Raw genomic sequence first — 16,115 nt, 5'->3', positions numbered from 1 at the left:
AAGCTGAAACTCCAATACTTTGGCCACTTGATGCAAAGAACTGACTCATTTGAAAAGACCCTGATGCTGGAAAAGATTGAGGGCAGGAGGAGAAGGGGACGACAGAGGATGAGATGATTGGATGGCATCACCTACTCAGTGGACATGAGTTTGAGTAAACGCCAGGAGTTGGGGGCGGACAGGGAGGCCTGGCGTGCTGCAGTCCATGGGGTTGCAAAAATTTGGACACGACTGAGAGACTGAACTGAACATACACAGTACCCCTGGTGAGTGAGTGCTCACAAGTTGTTAGCAATTATTACTATTACTACTGCTATCATTACACTGTGACTTAAAGTTTTCTATAAGTGATGACTTGCAGTTCAAGCATCGAATTAGGCCAAACTATGGAGAAGGAAATGGCAGCCTACTCCAGTATTCTTGCCTAGAGAATCCCAGGGAGTGGGGGAGCCTGGTGGGCTGCCATCTATGGAGTCGCACAGACTCAGATACGACTGAAGCAACTTAGCAGCAGTAGCAGCAGCAGCATGCCCTTCAGGAGCCTGGGGGTTGCATAGTGGAATTTGAATGAATTATTGGGATTTTTCCCACATCAACTGGAGAAAGGCAGGCAGTGGCAGAGCCTCTCTAGAATGGAGAGGAAATCTCGGGCATTTGAGAGGAAAGGGTGAACAAAATGGTAACATTATTACTGTACTGTTTTTAGATAGCTCAAAGATTCTTGCAAGGACTTGTATGGTAGCTCAGGAGGGCGGCTTTCTAGATGAATGATCCAAAAGTTTCTCACATGTTAGGAGAGCCACATTTGTCAACCCAAAAGATCTCTTTGGCCTGTGGATTATCCCAAGCTGAAATCAAGGCCTGAAAGACAGGAAGAAAATCTGACTTCCCCGGTAACTGTCTAAAAGAATTTAGATAGAGGGCCTGTTCCTAGAATAGAGCTATCACCAGAGACATCTGCAATGCACGAGGTGTGGTGGTGGGGATTTTAGGAAGCACTTAGAGATTAGAGTCCACTCTGCATTCCATGCTCTCTGCCTGGAGCAGCAAACATTTGTCTACAAAACCTTTCTTTTTCTATTTCCATATGCATTGCCTTCTTCCTCTGTCAAGTCCCAAACCACTACCTCCAATATCCTCTTTTGTCTTTAGCTGCAGATGGTATTTAAGGTGATGGTTTTGTCCATTTTGGTGAGTTACTCAGTTTTCTTGGGTCTCTCCCAAGTATACATGTCATTATACTTTTGTTTGATTTTCTCCTGCTGAACTGTCTCACGTCAATTTAATTCTTAGACCAGCCAGAAGAAACTAAAAGGGTAGAAGGCAATTTCTCCCTTCCTAGAAGCATCTAGAACAATTAATGGTCACCAAGCTGAAGAGGAGGGACGCATCAGGAATCAGCAAATACCTGGTGCCACCTGATTCCTTCATCCTTGGGAGGTATGATGTTGTACCTGAGTGTTGAGAAGATGGGAATTATGCTTATTATTTTGATTGTATAGCATGTGAGATCTTAGTTCTCTGACCAGGGATGGAACCTATGCCCCCTGCAGTGGAAGTGCAGAGTCTTAACCAGTAGACCTGCAGGGAAGTCCTAACAGAAGTAGGAAACTGGTAAGTGCTCAGTGGAAAACATCTAATTGCCAAGGAATGGATTTGCTCCCAAAGGTTATTCAGAAACTCTTGGTGGTGATGGTGTATGGGAAGAACGATTTGGGGGAATTTTTTTGAGTCAACATACATGTAAAATTCACCAGCCTAGCCATTTTTAAATGCAACAGGGAAGTCCATTTTTGCTCATCAGTTGAAAAAAGTAGATGGGAAAAGAGACTTGTGGTTTGCTTTCTGCCAAAGACATCAGAATCACTTATAATTTTATTCATTTCTAAAATTGTTTTGAGTCATCCACAAAGTAGACTTTTTTTGGCAATGCAAACATTTTTAGGTTTTTTGTTGTCAAGGCCTTAACTAATCTCAACTCTCTGTGATTGCATCTTGAGAAGACATCTCCTTTATTTTTGCTCCATTAATTACATAGCCATGGTACTAAATCTGTCATCGATTTTTTTTTAACTCTTGTGATGCTTTCTCATCCTTCTGAAGATTCACATTTTTAAAACAATTTATTCCATTTTCAGCCTCCAGGGATATTTAAATCAGTCATTAACATACATAGAGAAAGCATTTGTCTGTGGCCAGCAAATTCAGTAGACCTTAGTTTCAAAAGCAACTGAAGCAAGAAAGAAAATAACAGAGGTAGAGGAAAAATAGGAGTAGGAAGAGGAGGAATGAGATGGAAAATGAAACGAGGAGGAAAGGAAGGCATTTTAGTGGTGGTGGTGAAGAGTATTGGCCCCAACAGCTTATGCAAGGGTAACTGTTACACTGAGGTTGCCATGTTCTTGAGTGAAGATGCTGCCAACTTTTTTGTGCTTAGTCTGTCTTCTCCAAATACCAACTGTTATCTATTGAGGCAGAGATCAATAAATGCCTCTCAGTGTCTATTAGCCTTCTTCCTTTGAGTAATATAACCCCCCAAATTTTAGATGGACACACAGCTACCAAGCTACAGATGATATTTCCTAGTTTCCTTTGCAGGTGAAAGAAAGAAAGAAAGAAAGAAAGTGAAGTCGCTCAGTCGTGTTCGACTCTTTGTGACCCTGTGGACTGTAGCCCACCAGGCTCTTCCATCCATGGGGTTTTCCAGGCAAGAATACTGGAGTGGGTTGCCATTTCCTTCTCCAGGAGATCTTCCTGATCCAGGGATTGAACCCGGGTCTCCCGCATTGTAGGCAGACACTTTACCATCTGAGCCACCAGGGAAGTCCCTAGATGTGGCCAAACGACAGAGATCAGGCCAATGAGATGTATGAGGAAGTGATGTATACAATTTTGCATTCATCTCCTTTATGATGAAGCCTCAGCCCTGGACTTTCTTTCTCCCTGTTTTCTGTAGGCTGGAAAGCAGATGTGCCAGTGAACTGGTTTCTGTCATACAGATGAAGACAAAAATGGTAGAGCAATAAGGTGTAATGGACCTGGGTCCCTGAATGACATCATGAAACAGAATCATCCACCGGTTTGAACTTCTCTATATTAGTCTATTTGGTGAGAGAAATACACATCTAGTTTGCTAAAGACATTGTATTTTGGGGTACCTTGTTATCCAATACCTTTAGAAAGGATTTTTTAAAAAAATCTTCTCTCCCAGGCTGCAGTGTGACAGAATAATATTCATGCCACTATACCAAATAATTTAATCTGCTTACTGATATAGACAAGAACCACATTTACCTCCTGCTAATCCTCTAATAATTTCCCACAATACCTATATACAAAATACAGAAACTGAAAACTACAAATGCTCTTTTTGAGGAAGAAAGTATAACATAGAAATGAGTCTCTTTTTAAGAAAGAATGTAGCTTTTACTGGAGGAAAACTATAAGGAGTTTACTTAGGTTTTGGTTTACTTAAGGGTAATATAGTCAATTGGCTTCCCTGGTGGCTCACTGATAAAGGAGCCGCCTGCCAGTGCAGGAGATGCAGGTTTGATCCCTGGGATGGAAAGATCCCCTGGAGGAAGGCATGGTAACCCACTCCAGTATTCTTGCCTGGAGAATTACATGGATAGAGGAGCCTGGCAGGGTACAGTCCATGGGGTCGCAAAAGAGTTGGACATGACTGAGTGACTAAACAACAACAGTAATACAGTCAATAGCATCTGATCTATTTTTGCTGTTGTTGTTTCCTTTGGTTTGGGGTTTTTTGAGGGGCCACACAGCATGTGGGATCTTAGTTTCCTGATCAGGATCAAACCCACAACCCTCGCAGTGGAAGTGCAGAGTCTTAACCACTGGACTGTCAGGGAAGTCCCAATATCATCTGCTCTAAAACACATATAATACCTTGTGATTTAAAAAGGGTATTTTGTTTCATTGCTTCTTAAATGGACTGACTGCACTGAAATAAAAGGTCCAATTCCAGTTACATTTTGCTATAGCTGCATTTTAATGAAACACCCTTCTCTAAGTTTCCTAACACTCAGGGTCTTAAGAGATAATTTGGATAGGCATAAAGCCTGCTTTTCTTATCTTTTAAAAAATATAAGCCATAATCCTTAGGTTTATGCGGCTTTCAAGGTTAACGAAATATTCTCCAGGAAGTTTTATAAGCTTTTAAAACATAGCTAGTGTAGGACATAATGATAGCTCAGGCATGATGTTTATTTAAAATGTAAATGAACATTCAATGAACTCACAATTTTGTGTTTTCTTGGTTCCTGCCTAGAAGGGCTATTGTTGGTCAGCATTATGTTAAAAGTACTCAGTGTAACTGCTGGTGTTTTATATAATGCTTTCTGTGCTTGTCTCTCCTCCACAGTGGTTTAGTAAAATGCTTCTGACAGCTTTTGAGCCTAAACTATACTATGAAGCTTGGTTTCTTGGTCCACATTTGATTGAAGGAGAAATGATAGCAGTTTGAAGTTATTTATGCTGAGTTAATCAGGAAAAGTTTCAGAAGTTGATAGCATTCGTATTTTCAGTACTTTAAAAAAATTCACTGTTATTTTCATTTCCAACCTGCAAAACAGCTATTTCTTTCAGTTCTTTTCATTCTTGAAAAAGACATGTCATTCTCTTGGAACCTGTATCTCCCTTCTCAGTCTATTCTACCACTGGTGTCTTTAAAATCAGTTGAAAGCAACCCTGCTGTTCTCACTTTCATGCCTCTTTCCTGATCTCAGAACCTCAGGTTCAAGGAGATATTTTCCCCCCATGCTTAAAAGTATTTTTATTGTCTCTCAACCTGCAATTTCTTCTGAAGTTGTGGTGTTATTACTAATTTTTTCCTTCCTTTTGGGGTTCCCAATCTCACTTTCTATAATTCAATTCTCCCTCATGGGGTTATCTTTACTTTTGGCCCTTTTAGCAAAAACCAGCATCTTATTAAAACTCACACATACCCCAATACCAGACCAGACTAGTTGCTTTTCTGTAAGCTATTGAGAGGTTTTCCATGTGATTTTTAATCACAACTGCCTTATGCAAGGCTTATGAGATGCTGATCCAGAAGTTTTATAACCGTCAAGATGTCCTCAATAAAAGAGACTATAATGCAGCATCTGAGATGTGCCAGCATCTAATAAAAGTTATCGCTTGAGAATATCTTTAAACTTTCTTACCTACAGAAGGTATATGATTTTCTGAAGTCTATTTTTGTGCCCATTATTATTATTCTATGATTTTTAATTTATGTTTTAATACTGGCAATTCTCTAGGTGGAAAGTTATAGAAGTAAATGAAAATAACGGAATCTTGTCTTTAGAAAAATGACCACTTGTATCATTGAAGACAGATGAATGCTTCCTCCACATCTTTCTGGAATCATTCACATGACTGTTGTTCTACCTGTAGTTACATTAATAAGCTGTTTTTTACCCCCTAACACTTGAATCTCAAGCGAGAATGCCCTTAAATACCCCTAATCGATATAGGTAAAATGAAGCAATTACTTCTAAATGTTTTCCAGGAAACCCTGGTTACTTTTACACAGCCCAAGATAGAGGAAAAAAATAAAGTCATTTGTTCATATCTGGATGATATTTTATAACATTAACTCCTTGGTGCTAGCTGTTGGAATATGCTGTATTGAAAAGTTAATGGCAAGTTTTGCTAATAGGATGTGCCTTCTGAATCAAACAGCATCTTGAGTTAATCAAAATACTCATTGATCTGATTAACTTGATCAATCTGATACTTTAATTTGCCATGACCATGCCCATCACACAGTAAAGCAACATAATTATAGCAAAAGTTAAGACAAAATTAATAAAGCTATTAAACCCAACCAGATTCTTGTGAGCAGAAAATTGCAGTGCTAAAACATTACTTAATTAATACTTATTTCTAGCACTACTTAGTCCAAAGATATTCTCCTTGACTTATTCATTTGAAGTAAGAGAAAGATGCTTAAGATTCTACAGAGGAAGCTTTAAAGCATTTTGACATATCTTGGTTACTTCTTTCTTGTCTTCTTTGCCTTTATTTTTCAAGATTTATATAATGTAGAAATAACGCTTTTATAATTTAGGCAAAAAGTTAACAATAGCATTAACATGTCATCATACATTCTACTTCAAGGTAGCAGAGCAGACCATGCACCATCTTCTTCTAACTCTTTTCTCCAACAGTTTACAGTCATAGAAGGCTGTTGAAGAAACACCTCTTCCTCAATCTAGATCTGCTCTGCGACTTGAAATATGCTGAGAAAAGTACAGCTGTAAAGACTATAGATTAGTGATACTCCTTGGAATCACAGCATTAACATATGTATTAGAGAAGACCCCTTTCAGGCTTCCCTAGTTGTCCAGTGGTTAAGAATCCATCTACCAATGTAGGGGACACAGGCTCAATCCCTGGTCTGGAAAGATCCCACCTGCTGTGGAACAACTAAGCCAGAGTCGCAGCTACTGCAGCCCACATGCTTAGAGCCCGTTCTCTGAAACAAGTGAAACCACCACAACGAGATGCCTGTACACCACATGCATACCACAACGAAGAGGAGCCCCTGCTCACCACAACTCGAGAGGGAAAGCCCACACAGCACTGAAGACACAGTGCAGCTAAAACTTAATTAATTAATTAATAGAGGAGACATCTTTCTCATCCATAGTTAGGGACTATGGGTTTTTCCAACACAGGTAAAATTTTAAAATTAGCCTTGTTGAAAGTGTGTTCATTTTTAGGCTAGCTCTCCTCTTTCCATCACCTTACTCCAAAAACAGGGGTTTGGTACAGTATGAATGAAACCCTTCCACTTAAGAGTTCTTTTTCGCCCCCAACAAGAAATAAGGTTATAACCTGTAGCAACACTTGTTCTTCTTAGAGAGCCAAACAAGAGGTGGGAACAGTATTTATGCTTTCTACTTTATTAAGGCAAGCACTGTCACTTCCCTTTGTTCAATTACTTTCTTAAAATTTTCAGAGAGCCTCTATTCTCACTGGAACAATCAAGACTATTCATCTTAGAAAAATATGGCCTGAAAAAAAGTGGAAAGTAGACATATTTCCTTTCAATATTAGGAATGGTTATTTGGGATGGGAGAGAGAGAAAGGCACAATGAATTATTTGCATACATACAGGCAAGCAGTGCCCTTGGAACAGTTGTGATGATAAATAAGCTGATTTTTTTAATCCCATCCTCTAATCTCTACATTACTTCCTTCACTGATCCTCCGAGCGCCAGTATGTTCATGAAATACAATGATTACCAGACCCCTCACCCTGGCACCCACCATGGCCTGCCACCTTTGAGACTGCACATTGTGACAGCTTTGTAATGAATTGTCTGACTTGACTAGGCTGAACTGCATTTCCCAGAATTCCATTGTCTTGTATGTGCCCAGTTAGGGTAGGCTACAAGAGAGATTCTCTCACACTAGTGGAAGGATGGAAAAGAGGGAGCAGCCATTTTGGAGTGTGAGTGTGTATGTGTGTCTGACCATGTGTACATTGTTACTGATGAGCCGACGTGCCTCACTGACATGAAGTAGCAGTTGGGCCTGAAATTGCTCATTTCCCCTGGGTCTTCTGCCAGTGTCTCTGACTCCCACACCAGTGGTGTGTGTTTAGCTCGATAAAGGGCCCTGGATCATTCTCTTTGGTAAGCTCAGAGGCAACAAGAACTTGACACGGGTTTCAGTCCATCCTAGGGGAATTCAAGCCTACTCATTCTCTCCCCACTTGATGGCTTGCCCTGTGGACTGCAATTCCAGCTTGTGCTCATTGGGTTCTATCTCACTTATTATCTGACTCTTCCTGACTTCCTGCCTGTGAACTTCAGGCTTCAGCATGAGATGCAGAGACAGCCATGTGAAGACTGCTTGGGTAACCCTCCCTGCACAAAAGTAAATTTATATGTAAAAACATGTTGTTTTAGTTGCTAAGTCATGTCAGACTCTTTTGCAAACCCATGGACTATAACTTGCCAGGCTCCTCTGTCCATGGGATTTCCCAGGCAAGAATACTGGAGTGGGTTGCCATTTCCTTCTCCAGGGGATCTTCCCAACCCAGAGATTGAACCTGTCTCCTGCACTGGCAGGTGTTCTTTCCCGCTGAGCCACCAGAGAAGCTTGTATAAACATATACATGTATGTATACATTTTCTATGTTGGCTGTTTCTCCCTTTAACCGTCTTCACATGCTTTGCATGCATGGATGGGTTCATATAGATCAATAAGCTAAATGTCTTTACCACCCACATTTTACTGATCTCCAAATTTAAGTCTTTGGCTAGGGCTTTTCTCTTACATCTTTTTTTATCTCCTTGTCTCTTTACCAGATTGTAAACTTATATAAAAGCAAAAGGTGCATTTAAATAAAAATTTCTGAACTGTACACCCTCTTATTTGAGCTCCAAGGACTCCCAGGACATCATTAGTGACAGTGTAAAAGTTTCAGAGATTAAATCCATAAGGAAACACAAGAGCTTTTTCCTTGTCCTATGAGGATTCACAAACAAATAAGCAAACAAGATAACATTCAAAAAGGCTTCAATGCCAGAGAACTAGAAAATGCTGTCCTATTCTTAGGAACTACTTACAGTAACACATTCTTGTCAATACTGAAAAAGTAACTATATACTTAAGTGAGAGTCTAAGGTAGGTAAATTAGAAGTTAAATCTAGGCAACTATATCAAATCACACTTGAGTGAGAAAATAAAATGTGATATGTAATCAAAGCCATGATATTATATTTAACACTTTCAGAACCTATGAGCAACTATAGCCAGATTAGTGCAAAGACTCATAACTGCCCAATGGACTATTTCCCTGCTGCTGCCGCTGCTGCTGCTGCTGCTGCTGCTGCTAAGTCACTTCAGTCGTGTCCAACTCTGTGCGACCTCATAGACGGCAGCCCACCAGGCTCCCCCGTCCCTGGGATTCTCCAGGCAAGAACATTGGAGTGGGTTGCCATTTCCTTCTCCAATGCATGAAAGTGAAGTCGTTCAGTCGTGTCTGACCCTCAGCAACCCCATGGACTGCAGCCTTCCAGGCTCCTCCGTCCATGGATTTTCCAGGCAAGAGTACTGGAGCAGGGTGCCATTGTCTTCTCTTGCATTATGTTTCAAATCTGTATGAATTTGAATGAGTATGAATGAGGTAGGCGTGCGTGTGTGCATGCTGCAAACAAAATAAAGGATTTCCAATGACTATGAAGGGAAGAGAAGTGTTAGTCACTCAGTCATGTCTGACTCTTTTTGACACTACAGATTGTATCATCTGTCCATGGGATTCTCCAGGTAGGAATACTGGAGTGGCCTACTCAAGGGGATCTTCCTGACCCAGGGATTGAACCTGTGTCTTTTGAGTCTCCTGTATTGGCAGATGGGTTCTTACCACCACCGCCACCTGGGAAGGCCCATGATGTATGTGTAAAATTACTTACTAAAGACTTTCTATGTTTAGCAAACTCATCGAAATGGTATCAATAGTCACATAAAATTAATGAGGGCTTCCCTTGTAGCTCAGTTGGTAAAGAATCTGCCTGCAGTGCAGGAGACCCAGGTTCGATCCCTGGGTTGGGGTGATCCCCTGGAGAAGGAAATGGCAACCCACTCTAGTATCCTTGCCTGGAAAATCTCATGGACAGAGGAGCCTGGTGGGCTGCAGTCCATGGGATCACAACTGAGTGACTAACATTTACTTACTCAAAATTAATGAAAAAATTTCCAAATCTTCACTGGCTGCAATTTAAAGGTTTTTAAGATACATTACATTGGTATTTGACTCATCTCCTTTCTGCTTTAAAAAAAATCATATCTTTCTATGTAAACTGAGGAAGATTTTCATAGGTGTTGCAACTCACATTATAAATCAAACCATCACACTGATTCCTCTTAAGAGAAGATTTTCATTTTCACATTGGCCTCCTATTCATTCCTAAGAGTGTGTATCTTTATCATTTGGGTAAATCATAGGGAATAGAAGCCTCCTTCTTAAAATCTACACGAATATAACAATGTCCAACAAAGATATCACCAACACATCCATCTAAATGAGACTTCTTAGAGGAGGTTCAAAGAATCCTGAGACTCACAGCTGATGAGGACTAAAGTTTAGTTTGGACTAAAAGGCCTTTCAGTGGATATTAATGGCGACAACTTCTCAGTGTCTGCTCATGGTCATTGGGAAAGTATCAATAGGACTCCTATCCTGAATCAAGAGAGTATGGAAGCTTAGACCTTCCTCAGGGAGCAGAGGAACAGAGGGCAATCTGACCTAAAGCAAAGGCTTGACTGTTATTCTACTGGTGTAAAGTGAAAGTGTTTGTCGCTCAGTGGTATCTCACTGTTTGTGGCCCTATGGACTGCAGCCTGCCAGGCTCCTCTGGCAGGCTCCTCTGTCCATGGGATTCTCCAGGTTGGAGTGGGTTGACATTCTCTTCTCCATGGGTTTTTCTATTGGTACTGGCATCTTTTATACTATTTTTAATGAGTTGATTTGAATAGTTCATAAAAAAGAAACTGGGAGTGAAAGAAAGAGAAAGCAGCTTAGGTATAAAAGGATGGTTATACACAATGGAATATAGGAACCCCTTTGTCAAGAGGAGGAGGCTAGCATTGAGGCAGCCCTCATGGTGCTCCAGTACACAGGACTCAGGGGCAGTGAACCAAGAGAAGAGATTTCAAACCTGGCTGTGTATCACTGTAGCCCAGAAGCCAATAAACTATTTATTTAATAAACTTTCATGATGACTCAGGTGCATAGCAGGTTTTGGAACCTCTGGGTTTTTATCTGCTGTGACAGAAATGAACGAACCTGAAATACTAGAGGCAGTGGATGGGGCCTTCAGAGTGTGTGCAATGCCCAGAAATTGCATATGCCACAGTGCAAGTCCCAGCTGGAACCTGAGTTGAGTGGATCAGAGTAACCACGAAGGTTTGAAGATTCACAGGCCTAGAAATGGTGTTCAAGGAGAGCCTCCAAGACTAGCAGGTAGATCTGATTAAAGAGTGGGCAGAATTTATAAGAAAACTATGGACTGGCTAAAATCAGGTAAAGTTGGGATAAGTGGATAAGCCTTGATTTCTCAGTGGTAGGAGTTGCTAAATAGTATAATAAAGTCTAATGATCTGTATTTTGGAAGGCAGACATTTTCTCTGGAGACTATTGAAATGTAGTTAGCATAATTAGGATCAAATCATCATCTTTTTCTGGGGGCAGAATGAATTTGGTGGAGGGCTTCCCTGGTGGTTCAGTGGTAAAGAATCTACCTGCCAATATAGGAGACGTGGGTTTCATCCCTGGGTTGGGAAGATCCTCTGGAGAAGGAAATGGCAACCCCTCCAGTATTATTGTCTGGGAAACCCTCAGACAGAGGAGCAGGGAGGGCTACAATCCTGGGGGTCACAAAGAGTCAGACACGACTGAGCAACTAAATAATAACTGTTCAGTTCAGTTGCTCAGTCTTGTCTGACTCTTTGCGACCCCATGGACTGCAGCACGCCAGGGCTTCCTGTCCGTCACCAACTCCCAGAGGTTACTCAAATTCATGCCCATTGAGTCAGTGATGCCACCCAACCATTTCATCCTCTGTTGTCCCCTTCTCCTCCTGCCCTAAATCTTTCCCAGCATCAGGGTCTTTTCAAATGAGTCAGCTCTTTGCATGAGGTGGCCAAAGTATTGGAGTTTCAGCTTCAGCATCAGTCCTTCCAATAAATATTCAGGACTGATTTCCTTTAAGATGGACGAGTTGGATCTCCTTGCTCCAGGGACTCTCAAGAGTCTTCTCCAACACCACAATTCAAAAGCATCAATTCTTTGGTGCTCAGCTTTCTTTATAGTCCAACTCTCATATCCAAACATGACTACTAGAAAAACCATAGTCTTGACTAGACAGACCTTTTTTGGCAAAGTAACGTTTCTGCTTTTTAATATGCTGTCTAGGTTGGTGATAGCTTTTCTTCCAAGGGGCAAGCGTCTTTTAATTTCATGGCTGCAATCACCATCTGCAGTAATTTTGGAGTCCCCCAAAATAAAGTCTGCCACTGTTTCAACTGTTTCTCCATCCATTTGCCATGAAGTGATGGGACCAGGTGCCATGATCTTTGTTTTTCTGAATGTTGAGCTTGAAGCCAACTTTTTCACTCTCCTCTTTCACCTTCATCAAGAGGCTCTTCAGTTCCTCTTTGCTTTCTGCCATAAGAGTGGTGTCATCTGCATTACTGAGGTTATTGATATTTCTCCTGGAAATCTTGATTTCAGCTTGTGCTTCATCCAGCCCAGTGTTTCTCATGACGTACTCTGCATATAACTCAAATAAGCAGGGTGACAATATACAGCCTTGACGTACTCCTTTTCCTATTTAGAACCAGTCTGTTGTTCCACATCCAGTTCTAACTGTTGCTTCTTGACCTGCATACAGATTTCTCAGGAGGCAGGTCAGGTGGTTGTGTATGCCCATCTCTTTCAGAATTTTCCAGAGTTTATTGTAATCCACACAGTCAAAGGCTTTGGCATAGTCAATAAGCAGTAATAGATGTTTTTCTGGAACTCTTGCTTTTTCAATGATCCAGCAGATGTTAGCAATTTGATCTCTGGTTCCTCTGCCTTTTCCAAAATCAGCTTGAGCATCAGGAAGTTCACAGTTCACGTATTGCTGAAGCCTGGTTTGGAGAATTTTGAGCATAACTTTATTAGCATGTGAGATGAGTGCAATTGTGTGGTAGTTTGAGCATTTTTTGGCACTGCCTTTCTTTGGGACTGGAAAACTGATCTTCCCAGTCCTGTGGCCACTGCCGAGTTTTCCATATTTGCTGACATATTGAGTGCAGTACTTTCACAGCATCATCTTTCAGGATTTGAAATAGTTCAACTGGGATTCCATCACCTCTACTAGCTTTGTTCATAGTGATGCTTCCTAAGGCCCACTTGACTTCACATTCCAGGATGTCCGGCTCTAGGTGAGTGATTACACTATTGTGATTATCTGGGTTGTGAAGATATTTTTTGTACAGGTCTTCTGTGTATTCTTGCCACCTCTTCTTAATATCTTTTGCTTCTGTTAGGTCCATACCATTTCTGTCCTTTATTGAGCCCAACTTTGCATGAAATGTTCCCTTATATCTCTAATTTTCTTGAAGAGCTCTCTAGTCTTTCCCATTCTGTTGTTTTCCTCTATTTCTTTGCATTGATCACTGAGGAAGGCTTTTTTATTTCTCCTTGCTATTCTTTGGAACTCTGCATTCAAATGGGCATATCTTTCCTTTTCTCTTTTGCTTTTTGTTTCTCTTCTTTTCACAGCTATTTGTAAGGCCTCTTCAGACAGCCATTTTGCTCCTTTGCATTTCTTTTTCTTGGGGATCATCTTACTCCCTGTCTCCTGTACTGTGTCACGAACCTCCGTCCATAGTTCTTCAGGCACTCTGTCTATCAGATCTAGTCCCTTAAATCTATTTCTCACTTCCACTGTATAATCATAAGGGATTTGATTTAGGTCATACCTGAATTGTCTCTTGGTTTTCCCTACTTTCTTCAATTTAAGTCTGAATTTGGTAGTAAGGAGTTCATGATCTGAGCCACAGTCAGCTCCTGGTCTTGTTTTTGTTGACTGTATAGAGCTTCTCCATCTTTGGCTGCAAAGAATATAATCAATCTGAATTTGGTGTTGACCGTCTGGTGATGTCCATGTGTAGAGTCTTCTCTTGTGTTGTTGGAAGAGGGTGTTTGCTATGCCCAGTGCGTTCTTTTGGAAAAACTCTATTAGCCTTTGCCGTGCTTCATTCTGTACTCCAAGGCCAAATTTGCTTGTTACTTCAGGTGTTTCTTGACTTCCTACTTTTGCATTCCATTCCCCTATAATGAAAAGGACATCTTTTTTGGGTGTTAGTTCTAGAAGGTCTTGTAGGTCTTCATAGAACCATTCAGCTTCAGCTTCTTCAGCATTACTGGCTGGGGCATAGACTTGGATTACCATGATATTGAATGGTTTGCCTTGGAAACGAACAGAGATCATTCTATCATTTTTGAGATTGCATCCAAGTACTGCATTTCAGTCTTGCTGACTATGATGGCTACTCCATTTCTTCTAAGGATATCAACAGTAGGAACCCTTATCTAATATTAGTTACAGTCAAGGTTTTTGGTTTTTCCACAGTAAGCACTGCCTTATCCAAAAAGTTCTTCACTCTTTGTATCCCAATCACTGCAACCTGGGTGCATGTGGGGGAGTGGGCTGGGGCTATTTTCTAATTATTGCTAATTTCTGGTATTTAGTTTCAATGGATACCAACCGATTTAAAGTTATGGCTGTGCTCCCCAGTTACAAGTTTCCCATTTATTACAGAAGCTGCTTCTCTTAACTCTCAGGTGGGAATGAATTTAGCTGATAAATGGAATAGTCAGTGATAGAATAAGGTGGGGGGGGGGGAGAATTTAAACACTACAAAATAATTTTGACCTTGAACTTTTCCTGCATCTTTAACATTCTTATTCCTTAGTTATATTAAAACTTCTTTAATGACAGATGGTACAAGGTTATATTATATGTATATGATATATATGTATATGCATGAATTCCATATGTGTATATATATACGTATACATACATATATGAAGTAAAGGATACGCTAAATCAGATGGTCATGGTAAAAAAGATTCAAAGAGTTAAGAAAGGTATAAGATAAAGAATAAAGAGCTCCTACTCACATTCCATGCCTTAGCTTCACCCTTCTGGACATAACCACTGAAACAGTTTCTTCTATATGTTTTTCAACTAATATTATACATACCCAAACATATGTATATATGCACATAAATTTATATAAATTTGAACATGCATGAGCAGTATACACACATGTGTGTATATGAACACATACACATATATTCTTTACAAAGTACAAGTTATAATATATCAGCATAAGTAGCTCTATTTTATCATTCCAACAGCTACAGAGTGTTCTAGTATGTGAATCAGAGCTTATTTCACCAATCCATATTCATGAAAATTTTAATATAACTTTTGGTACTTATTATTATCAAAAGGGCTGTACTCAACCTCTTTGAATAGATATCTTTACAGTAAAGTATAGCACATATTTTGAAATGGGTCACGGATAAAAATAGGAAGTTTGAAGAGTAAATTTGAAACTGGTGAACATACTTAAGATAAATGAGGAATAACAATCTGAAATGATGAAAGGTTATGACAGTCATGAAGTTTCATACCCACACTATCCCAATCAGTAATAAACAGCAGTGAATCTAGTTTCTTAATTCAAATAGGATTTTTAACTTGGTGATGTAAATGAGCCTCCATTTTAGCATCTGGCACATAAAAAAACCAAACCAAAACAAAACATGAAGCTATGTTCCATGAAACCATCACTATTCACTGACATTTTAAAATCAATCACACACATTAAAAAAAGAGCCATTTTTTTTAAAGTTTAAAAAGAGAATTAGTGCTATTGAAAAAAAGCAAATAAATAAATCTTGGGAATTCCCTGGTGGTTCAGTGGTTAGGACTCTGCACTCTTACTGCTGAGGTCCCAGGTTCAACTCTTGGTTGGGGAACTAAGATTCCACAAGCTTTGTGGGGTGGCTAAAAAAGAGAATATAAAATTCATCTTGGAAGTATCATTTTTGGAAGTGAATTTCTTATAAGAGAAAATTTGGCTGAAAACTTGGATTGTAAAGATGCTAGAATCTATTCAGAGACAAAAGGAGGTAACCTAGCTGGAAAAAAAAAAAAAAAAAACGTGCTCTTCTTTTTTTAATACTAAGAAGGGACATCTTTTAAAGTACTCAAAATCACTGTAGAACAATTGCCTGCTAGATTCAGATTGCTTCTATCATTTATCTTATAGTTTTATCACAGACTACAAAAGGGCTGTACTAAATCTCTAGATGATTTGATATTTAATAAAGTCTTTGATTTCCAATATCGAGAATGATGATTCCTATGAAGATTTGTGAAGAACTGATGGAAAATAGTTGCTGAGAAGTTTTTCAGCAAGGTATATATTTTTTTAGTGAGCACGAAATTCAAAAAGTAACTATAAGGATATGTACACTGAAAGAGTCACATCAAAAAAGATAGAGGTAAAGTATG

The 16,115-nt window shown here is 39.8% G+C and overlaps 1 protein-coding gene and 1 non-coding gene across 2 annotated transcripts in view; one reads left to right on the top strand and one right to left on the bottom strand.

Annotated features, from left to right (window-relative positions):
* Positions 1–16,115, bottom strand: part of IL1RAPL1 (interleukin 1 receptor accessory protein like 1) — a 694,793-nt gene that overhangs the window by 63,687 nt on the left and 614,991 nt on the right. The gene's annotated exons all lie outside the window — the stretch shown is intronic.
* Positions 15,505–15,577, top strand: TRNAK-CUU (transfer RNA lysine (anticodon CUU)). Its single transcript has one exon. It is a non-coding gene; the product is annotated as a tRNA-Lys (tRNA).

Source organism: Ovis canadensis, chromosome X (genome assembly GCF_042477335.2).
Source record: "Ovis canadensis isolate MfBH-ARS-UI-01 breed Bighorn chromosome X, ARS-UI_OviCan_v2, whole genome shotgun sequence".
NCBI lineage: Eukaryota > Metazoa > Chordata > Mammalia > Artiodactyla > Bovidae > Ovis > Ovis canadensis.
This window is presented reverse-complemented; position numbering and strand designations above follow the sequence as displayed.